Source organism: Cervus elaphus, chromosome 12 (assembly GCF_910594005.1).
Source record: "Cervus elaphus chromosome 12, mCerEla1.1, whole genome shotgun sequence".
NCBI lineage: Eukaryota > Metazoa > Chordata > Mammalia > Artiodactyla > Cervidae > Cervus > Cervus elaphus.
In genome coordinates, this window is record NC_057826.1 from 34,826,157 (window position 1) to 34,837,235 (window position 11,079).

Consider the following 11,079-nt stretch of genomic DNA (forward strand, 5'->3'; position numbering starts at 1 on the left):
CAGTAAAGAGTCTGCCTGCAATGTGGGAGTCCTGGGTTTGATCCCTGGGTTGGGAAGATCCCCGGGAGAATGAAAAGGCTACCCACTCCAGTATTCTGGCCTGGAGAATTCCGGACCAGAGGACAGAGGAGCCTGGCAGGCTATAGTCCCTGGGGTTGCAGAGTCGGACATGACTGAGCAATTTTCATTTCACGTCACTTCACCCAAAGGCCATAACAGATGTGATTAGTTACTCTTGAGGAGTCAAACATGAATATGAATTGGATGGACTTGTTGGATCCATGAGGAAAAGCTTTTTAAAAATTTTGGTAACATATGTATAACATAAAGTTTACCCTTTTAACCAGGCTTAAGTATAAAATTCCATCACATTAAGTGCATTCACATTGTTTGTACAACCATCTTGAAGTATCCATTTCCAAATCTTTTTCATCTTACCAAACTGAATTTCTGTACCTGTTAAACAATAAATCTTCATTCCTCCCTCCCCTCGGTCTCTGCTAACCATTTTTTTTTTTACCACTATTTCTAATTTTTGTCTCTATGAATTTGTCTATACTAGGTACCTCATATAAGTGTACTCATACAATATTGTCCTTTTGCGTTTGGCTTATTTCATTTAGCATATTGTTTTCAAGCTTCATCCATATTATGGCATGTATCAGAATGTTATTCCTTTTTAAGACTGATTAATGTTGCATGAAGACAACTTTTGAGACAGCTTTCTCTAGAATGGAGTTTGATAAGAAAGGTGAACTCTACTTTGTAGGGCATATATTCAGGTAAATTGCTTTTTTGACTGATTTCTAAAGAGTATAATCCAAACTTACTACCTGGCACTTAAATGAAACACAAATTCAATTGAACCACAATTTCAAATGCAAATGCAGACGGGTTCACACTTTTTAAAAATAAGCAATATTTGAAATATTTGAAAGCAATATTTAAAAATAAGCAATGTGAAATATTAAACTACAGTTTTTTTTACAGTAAAATATCTTATGTCATAGATAAATTTGCAAATAAATATAGTCAAAAGGTTAAATATAAGTGTTGTAAACTACTCCTATTTACAGGCTTTGTGTAGGTTAGGATTACGAAAGTAGGAGCTTAGATCTTTTAGAGGGATAAATTACTCTAGATTGTCATGAGAGAAAGAAAGCAAAATTATTCATTCTAGTAGTCAAATCCTAAATCTGATATTTGTTGTTGATTTAAGAATTGCCAGTATCTTTTCGAAGTGAAAATGCACTTGAAACATGTCCACAGTTTTAAATATTAGGTTCGCACAAAAGTAATTGCAGTTTCCGACCATAAATTTTAAATCATCATAACTAGGCTCAAACACGTTTTTATTAATTAAAATAGGAACCATTAAATCAATACATTTTGCCAGTGAGAAATAAGTTTGTTTACTCCTACAGTGTAAAACTCTGTGCTTCAGGATTCAAGGAACTCTTGGAAAGCATTTTCTGCCTCCTACTGGTTGTGGAAGCATTTTCCCTGCAAAAAGTTGCTTTAAGACGTGGGAGTCAAGTTGGTGAGAAGTCAAATGAATATGGCAGATGAAGAAAAACTTCATAGTCCAGATTTGAAGCATTGATTGTGCAATGTGTAGTCAGGCGTTGTTGTGGAGAAGAATTGGGCCCTTTCTGTTGACCAATGACGGCTGCAGGCATTGAAGTTTTTGGTGCATCTCATTGATCTGCTGAGCATACTTCTCAGATGTCATGGTTTCACTGGGATTCAGAAAACTGTAGTGGATCAGAGCAGCAGCAGACCACCAGTGACCATGACCTTTCTTTGGTGCAAGTTTGGCTTTGGGAAGAGCTTTGGAGCTTCTTCTTGGTCCAGCCACTGAGCTGGTCATTGCAGATTGTTGTACAAAATCCACTTTTCATTGCATCTCACAATCTGATCAAGAAATGGTTCATTGTTGTCATGTAGAATAAGAGAAGACAACTTATTTGACACCTTCAAAATGATTATTATTACTTTTTAAAAATTTGTGGTCAGCTCATGAGGCACCCACTTATCGAGGTTTTTCACCTTTCCAATTTGCTTTAAATGCCTAATGACCATAGAATTGTCCACGTTAAGTTCTTTGGCAACTTCTCGTGTAGCTGTAAGAAAGTCAGATTTGATGATTGCTTTCAATTGATCCTTGTCAACTTACGATGGCCAGCCACTATGCTCCTTGTCTTCAGGTCTCTTGTGTCCTTTACAAAACTTCTTGAACCACCACTACACTGTACACGTATTTCGCAGTTCCTGGGCCAAATGCATTGTAGATGTCTTGAGTGTTCTCTGCTGCTTTATGACTCATTTTGAACTCAATAAAAAAATTGCTCAAATCTGCTTTTTGTCTAACATCATTTCTATAGTCTAAAATAAATATAAAATAAATAGCAGGTATGTCATTAGCAAAACAAAAAACAAAAACATAAAGCGAGAAATGCACATTAATATGATGTATAACCACATTTGTTTGAGTGCATTCCAATATCAAATGGCAAAGTTGAACAATGCAAAACAGCGATTACTTTTTTACTAACCTAACAACTGACATTTTTTTTCTAAGTTAACAAACTCCTCTTTATTTTTTAAACTTTTTATTTTGTATTGGAGTATAGCTGATCATTTTTTATTTGTATGGGAGTATAGATGATTGATGACGATGAAGGAGGAGAATGAAAGAGCTGGCTTAAAACTAAATATTAAAAAACTAAGATCATGGCATCTGACTCCATTACTTCATGGCAAAGAGAAGGGAAAAAGGTGGAAGTAGTGACAGATTTCCTCTTCTTGGGCTCTAAAGTCACTGTGGATGGTGACTGCAGCCTTGAAATCAGAGACGTTTGCTTCTTGGTAGGAAAACTATGACAAATCTAGACAGTGTGTTGTAAAGCAGGGACATCACTTTGCCAACAAAGGCCTGTATAGTCAAGGTTATGATCTTCCCAGTGGTCAGACAAGGTTGTGAGAGCTGGACCGTAAAGAAGGCAGAGAGCTGAAGAGTTGATTCTTTTGAACTGTGGTGCTGGAGAAGACTCCTGAGAGTCCCTTGGACAGCAAGAGACCAAACCAGTCAATCTTAAGGGATATCAACCCTGAATACTCATTAGAAGGACTGATGCTGAAGCTGAAACTCCAGTACTTCATTCATCTGATGCAAACAGCTGACTCACTAGATGCTGGGAAAGACTGAGGGCAGAAGAAGAGGGCATCAGATGATGAGATGGCTGAATGGTATCACCGATGCAATGGATATGAATTTGGGCAAACTCTGGAAGATGGTGAGGAACCAGAGGCCTGTGTGCTGCAGTCAGTCCGTGGCGTCTCGAAGAGTCAGACACGACTGGGTGACTGAACAACAACATAGCTGATTAACGGGCTTCCCAGGGGCGCTAGTAGTAAAGAACCCACCTGCCAATGCAGGAGACATAAGAGACGGGTTTGATCCCTGGATTGGGACGATCCCCTGGAGGAGGGCATGGTAACCCACTCCAGTTTTCTTGCCTGGAGAAATACCCATGGACAGAGGAGCCTGGTGGGCTACAGTCTATAGGGTTGCAAAGGGTCAGACACGACTGAAGTGACTTAGCATGCACATAACTGATTAACAATGTTGTGATAATTTCAGGTAGATAGCAAAGGGACTCAGCCATACATATACATGTATCCATTCTCACCCAAACTCCCCTCCCATCCACTCTGCCACATAACATTGAGCAGTGTTCTCTGTGCTATGCAGTAGGTCCTTGTTGGTTATCCATTTTAAACAGAGCAGTGTGTACATGTCCATCCCAAACTCCCTAACAATCCCTAAATAGCTGAAATTTTGTAATGTACACATCTAAAGTCATATTTCTATAATCTAAACAAAGATCAGACTCCCCTTCTCCAATATTCTTTAAAGCAACCTCTCTGTGATGAGAACATTCCAAGACTGCTGGCACCAACTTTCTCTTAACCAGATACTACTGTTGCATGCTGCTGCTGCTAAGTTGCTTCAGTTGCATAGGATATGTTAAATATGGATTAATCCCACACTTTCCACATCCTTGGAATGTCCCTAGTTAGAAAATTTATGAGAAACTGCCTGGTTGCACTTTTAAATTTTATTGCAAAATTTCTCAGAGCCTTTGTTATGCTAACGTTTATTGTGCTCTTCTGGAGAATACAGTATATGGCAGGTCCTAAAGTTACTGGAGCCCAGAACACATTCTTCATAGCTCTTGTAGTATAGTGTCGCTTGGGATATGGTTGGGAAATGCTGGGTCTGATAATGGGTTGATGAATTTATTTGTAAGGCAGCAGTGGAGAAACAGACATAGAGAACAGACTTATGGACATGGGGAGAGGGGAAGAGAGAGTGAGATATATGGAGAGAGTAACATGGAAATTTGCATTACCATACGTAAAACAGATAGCCAATGGGAATTTGCTGTATGTCTCAGGGAACTCAAACAGGGGCTCTGTATCAACCTACAGGGGTGGGATGGGGAGGGAGATAGGAGGGAGGTTCAAGAAGGAGGGGACATATGTACACGTATGGCTGATTCATGTTGATGTTTCACAGAAAACAAGATTCTGTAAAGCAATTATCCTACAATTAAAAAATAAATACATTAAAAAAAAGAACAAGGAAAACAATAAAAATGAAGAAAGAATTAAAAATTGTACCCACAGTTCAATACTGAAAAGCCAGGTGCTTTTCAGCCAATGTAGGAAGGTGATTAGTGATTATGAGCACAAGTTTCAGGCAAAATGAAACAAAGCAGAACTGGATTCAAATCCTAACTCTACCACTTAGTGGATGTGTGATATGCGCTATTCAACCTAAGTTGGTCTCAGTTTTCTGTCTGCTGTGTAAATTGAGCCAGGTATCTAGGAGGTAATATCTAATTGTATCAATTAGTGTAGCCAGGAAACAGAAACCACTAGTTATTTTTTATCATAGACCATGAATATAAAAAGTTGGTTGCTGAAAAGTCCAAAGTACATGAAGGTGTCTCACAGGAAGCAATTGCAGGAAGCAGCTATCACCCAGAGGGCTGGGGAAACAAAGTGAAGAAGCTGGAATTATAAAAACTTAGAGGTTTGGAGGAGGGGCTCCTCAGAGCTAGAACTCAGGTCTCTGAGGAGGGGGCACTGCTAGGCTGGGGACGGTGTCCTCAATGGGTTGAGGAGGCAGGTTTGGCAAATGTTGAGAGGACTGCAATCTGGTTTCAACTGCCACTCCTGGAATCAACCAGCACTGTCAAGGTAAAGAGGCGAGGCTTGAGTGATGCTCACAGAAATAGGAAGTCAGCATGAAGCTCACAGGAAACCAACAGAAAGGAACAAATCCCTTCTTCCTCCTGTCTTCCAGTTTCCCTCTATTGTTCTAGTTTACAAAGCCTCCTAGGAAGCCCACTGACAAAGCAGAAGTGTGGTGTGCAGAGTCCTACCCCAGCTTCGGGCTTCCCGGGTAGTGTGGTGGTAAAGGATCCACCTGCCAAGCTGGAGAGGTGGGTTCAATCCCTGGGTCAGGAGGATCCCCTCGAGAAGGAAGTGGCTACCCATTCCAGTATTCCTACCTAGGAAACCCTATGCACAGAGGAGCCTGGCAGACTACAGTCCATGGGGTCACAAGAGTCAGATACGACTTATCGACTGAGCACCTACACACACCCCAGCATCACAAAGCCAAATATAGAAGGGTGGGTTTGCAGCTGAGAGGCAATAGCAATTGCTGGCACAGATACAAAGTGCTCAGAGCGTCAAAAGCATATGACAGCTATTCCTTCTCCCTGAACCTGACTGACAGTCCAATGCCTGGTGTGGATTTGCAGAACTTCCATACGACCTATACAGTAGAGACAAAGCTAAATGCCTGCAAATTCAACTAAATAAGTGAAACAAGCCTAAACGTAGGCTTAACATCACAGCTCAAACTTTAAATGCCTAAAACTGAACTCCTGATTCTGCCCCTTCCACCCTCCCCAAATGCATTTCCCCTCAGTCTTTTAAAAGTGCAACAAGCTTGCCTCCCTGCTTTGACTCTCCAATGTCTTCCCACTGCAGGAAGACCATCCTGACGCCTTCTCACGACAAGGCTTTGCCCTCTCTCCAACCACATCCACATACCTCCTCCTCCTTTACCCACTTCCAGGCCCATAGGACTTTTCTCTCTTCCTCTACCATGCAAGCTCTTTTTCATATTGTGCTTTTTGCTTCTTCCATCCAATATCCTGTGCCCAGGCTTCTGACAAGGCTGGTTTCCTAACCCTTAGGGCTCAGCTCAATTGTAGGCTCTTCAGAGAGACCTCCACCAACACCATCCTACCTAGTTACCTGGTAACTTGCTTTTTTTCTTTGGAGTATGCAGCATAAGCAGTATCATCTTATTTGTTAAATTTACTATTTATTGTTAGTCTCCTCCACTCATCCAAGTGAATTCCACAAGGGCAAAGACCTCACGTATCTTGTTCATCCTCTGGCTCTAGCACTAAGCACAGCAGCTAATCCAAATAAGACCCAAATATTCATTAGATGAATAGATGGTGTTCTGAGTGCACAAACATGAATAAGAGTCTTACCAGTTTTACCAACTGTTATCAACTTCATCCAGCCCACAACTAACAGCTATCCTAGATCCCTTGGACTTCAAGAAGATCAAACACCCCCCAAAAAAAACAAATGAAAGAAAAAAAAAAAGAAGATCAAACCCAATCAATCCTAAAGGAAGTCAATCCTGAATATTCATTGGAAGGACTGATGCTGAAGCTGAAGCTTCAATACTTTGGCCACCTGATGTGAAGAACTGACTCATTGGAAAAGACCCTGATGCTAGGAAAGATTGAAGTCAGGAGGAGAAGGGGACAACAGAGGATGAGATGCTTGGATGGCATCACCAACTCAATGGACAGGAGTTTGAGCAAGCTCTGGGAGTTGGTGATGGACAGGGAAGCCTGGTATGCTGCAGTCCATGGGACTGCCAAGAGTTGGACATGACTGAGAAACAGAATTGAACTGAACTGAACTAGACCTCCCATCTCCATGATCCAAATTGATCAAGTCCTTAGGATCTTGCTGTTTCTCAACTGGATTACTGTAATAGTATCTCAATCCTGATTTTCCCATTGTTAGTCTTCTCCCATTTCAAACTCTAAAGTATCCTACAAGTTTATATATTTATTCATAAGTAATTGACATGTTCTGCAGCTAATCCAAGTTTAGTAAAATTTAATTTCTTATGCAGATAAAAATAAACATGAATTCCAATCTTTTCCCCACGTTCCACTTTGTAGATCGCTACATTCAAAGCACTTCTAATACTGACATTTCTTAAATGCGTATCTGACCGTATTGCTCTGTTTAAAATTACTGCAGTGATTCTTCAGTACTTTGAAGATTTTATAATCTGAATTTTATCCTTTGGTTAATGTGGTGTATCACACTGATAAATTTGCATATGTTGAAGCATCTTTCACCCCCCTGGAAATATTCCACTTGATCACAATGTATGATTCTCTTCATTATTGTTGAATTTGGTTTGCTAATATTTTGTTGAGGATTTCCATGTGCAAATGAAGTTGAATCATATCATACACAAAATTTAACTCAAAATTGATTATTGACCTAGATGATAAAACTTAAAAAGAAATAGGATTAAACCTTTGTGACCTTGAGTTAGGCAAAACTTTCTTAGATGTGACAACAAAACAGTAGCAAAAGAAAAAACAGCTAAGTTGAACCTCATTAATATTAAGAACTTTCATGCTTCAAAGAGCACCACAAAGAAAATGAAAAGAGATCCTCCTCAAAGAACGGGAGCACATATTTGTAAATCATATATCTGATAAAGGACTTGTGTTTAGAGTATAGACCCTTACAAGTCAAGAACAAAAAGTCAATTCAATTTTAAAATGGGTCATAAGTCTGAATAAAGGCACAAATGGCTAATAAGCACATGAAAAGATGCTTAACATCAGCCATTAGGCAAGTGCAAATTAAAACCAGAGTTATGCTGTAGAATGGTAGTTGCCAGAGACTGGCATGAGAGGGAAATAGGGAGTTGTTATTTAAAGGGTGCAGAGTTTCAGTTTTGCAAAATGGAAGTTCTGGAGATCTGTTGTGCAACAGTGTGATGTATTAACACTGCTAAACTATACATTTTTAAAGGGTTAGGATGGTAAATTTTATGTTTTATATATATATTTTTTACCCAATTAAAAATTTTGATGTCACTTCACACCCACTAGGATGGCAATAATAAAAATGTAATAACAAGTGTTGACAAGGATGTGAGAAAACTGGAACCCTATTCATTGCTGTTGAGGATGTAAAAGGGTAGAGATGCTCTGAAAACAGTTGGGAAGTTCCTCAAATTGTTGAACATAGAGTTGTGATATGAGCCACACTTCCACTTGTAGGCATATACCCAAGAGAAATGAAAACATATGTTCACATAAAAACTTGTAGCCAATGTTCGTAGCAGCATTTTTCATAATAGCCGAAAAGTGAAAAAATCTAAATGTCCATCAACTGATGACTGGATAAACGCAATGTGTTACAGCTATACAATGGGATATTATTTGCAATAAAAAAAAATAAAATGCTGATTTATTCTTTAACATGGATGAACCTTACAACATTATGCTAAGTATTGTTTTGTGGCCAGTTACAAAAGGCCACAAGTTGTGTGTGATTTCATTTGTGATTCTACATGTAATTACATTCTATTTAATGTCCAGAACAGGCTGGTGCAGTGGTAAAGAATGCATCTGACAATGCAGGAGATGTGACAGATGCGAGGACGATCTGGTGGAGGAAGAAATGGCAACCCACTCCAGTATTACTGAAGAATCCCATAGACATAGGGGTCTGGTGGGCTACCATCCATGGGATCACAGAGCGTCAGACACGACTGAGCAACTGAGCACGCATGCACAGGCAAATCTACACTTTTTACTATAAAGAAGGTAAATTGGTGGTTCCACAGGGTTGGGGGAAGACGGCAGGGATTTGGGGTGATGGCTAAATGTACACAGGGTTTCTTTTGTGGGTAATTAAAATGTTGTGAAATTAATTGTAGTGGTGGTTGGAAAATTCTATGAGTATAAACTTTTGAATGGGGGAATTATATGGTATTTAAACTCTATCTCTATTAAGCTGTTAAAAAGAAAAAAGGCAAAAACAAAACAGGCCTTGCAGCTTTTGCCTTGTTTAGTAGGAACACTCATCCTTGGAATCCTGAGCCCCCATTTAAGGAATTTATCCTAAGACCACCTGGCTGTGACAAAGTCCAAGCCACCTGAAGAGGCCACAAGTTGTCCCAGCTCATCCCAGCTTTCAAGTCATCACAGCCTGAGCACCACATACTTAAGTGAAGAGCCTCTAGATGATTTTAGTCCTCTGGCCTTGAGTCACTTCAGTCATTTGGGTCTTCCCAACTAAGCTTTTAGACATTCCCATCCCTGCCATATCCTGTCCCAATACCTGACCACACCATCTGAGAGCATAATAAAATGGTGGTTGTTTTATACAACTCCACTTTGGGATGGTTTGTAAAGCCCACTCTTCTGATTCTCTTTCTACCTCACTGTTTACTTCTCATTGTACTGGTCCCCTGCCACCTGCAGTCTGCCCGAATGCTGGAGTATCCCCTCAGTCCATTCTATTCCCACGCTCACTTCATCAGTGATCTCACGTGGACTCATGGCTTTAAATGCCATGCTGATGACGTGGCATCAAGGTAAGATGAAATTTACCAGTCAGACCTCTGCTCTGAACCTCAGAGAACTACATTCACCTGTTTATTTGAGATCCCTACTTGGATTTCCGACTAGCATCCAAAATGGAACAAAAACACAATAGCTCTTTTTCTCCAAAACCACCTTTTCCTAATTGTTTCCGTCTCAGTAAAGTGCACCTCTCAGCCTTGCAGTGGTTCAGGTGTCTTTGTCTAGCTATACACAGCTCACTTCCTGGTCTTCTAGACAGTTCTCTATTAATAAACTCCTGGTGAGGCCTTTCCTGACCGTTGCATTTGAAGTAGAATCCTCACTTCCATCCTTCTCATTACCGACTCACCATCTCAGCTTTGGTTTTCTCCATAGCGCTTAACCTCCACTTGATATATGGTATCGTTTACTAATTTGTCCTCTCTTTACTAGAATGTAAGGTCCATGAAGGTGAGGGATTTTGTGTTTTTTTTTTCACTGTTGTATTCTCATGCTCACACAATGTGTAATGTCTTTGGCACTCAGTAATCATTCAGTTACTTAGAGTTCAGGGAGCAAAAGAGATGAGATCAAGAATATAAGCAGTGTTGGCCCCAAAAGGAGATGTAATACACTTCCTCTTTGGGGGAAGAGAGAAAAGAGTGTCTACTGGCTTTGAATATCTAAACAAGGTTGTAACAGTAATACCTGTCATACATAGAATACTATATGCTATGCCCAGGTCCAAGCACTTCACACACATATTAACTCTCAACACATATATTAACTCTTCACACATATATTAACTCTCAACTCACATGTATAAAACTCTCAACAGCCTATAGGTAGGTACTATGATCACTATTTTTATAGATGAGGAAGCTGATCAGAGTGACTGAGGTTGTCAAGGGAGAAGTGGAAGAGCTGGGATAAAAACTCAAGCTATAATGACTTTAGTGTCTGTCATTTTAACCAATCTTTTGAAGGTTCTTTTCTGAAAGTGATATAGCAGTGGTGGGGTACAGAACTTTAGAAGAGTGGAAGAGAAATAGCTATTGTGAGTTCAGTAGAGGGTCCATTAGGAAAACAATAAAAGGATTGCTGAGCAGCAGTGGACTCCTGGGAGCGACTAAGCAAAGAAGTTTCTTAGTGGACTCCGTTAACTTGTTAGACCACTTGAACTTCTGTGGTAACAGCGGTAAAGAAGCATAATTGAGGTAAGCCAAGTATGTGAATTCCTGGGGCAGGTAGAGTGGAGAGGTTACGAAAGCAAGCTAAGCAAGTATAATATATTTGAAACAGTTAAGCAAGCAACCCAGGAGCAAGTTAATGACTAATTAGAATAGACTCGGGGACCCAGAAACTAGAG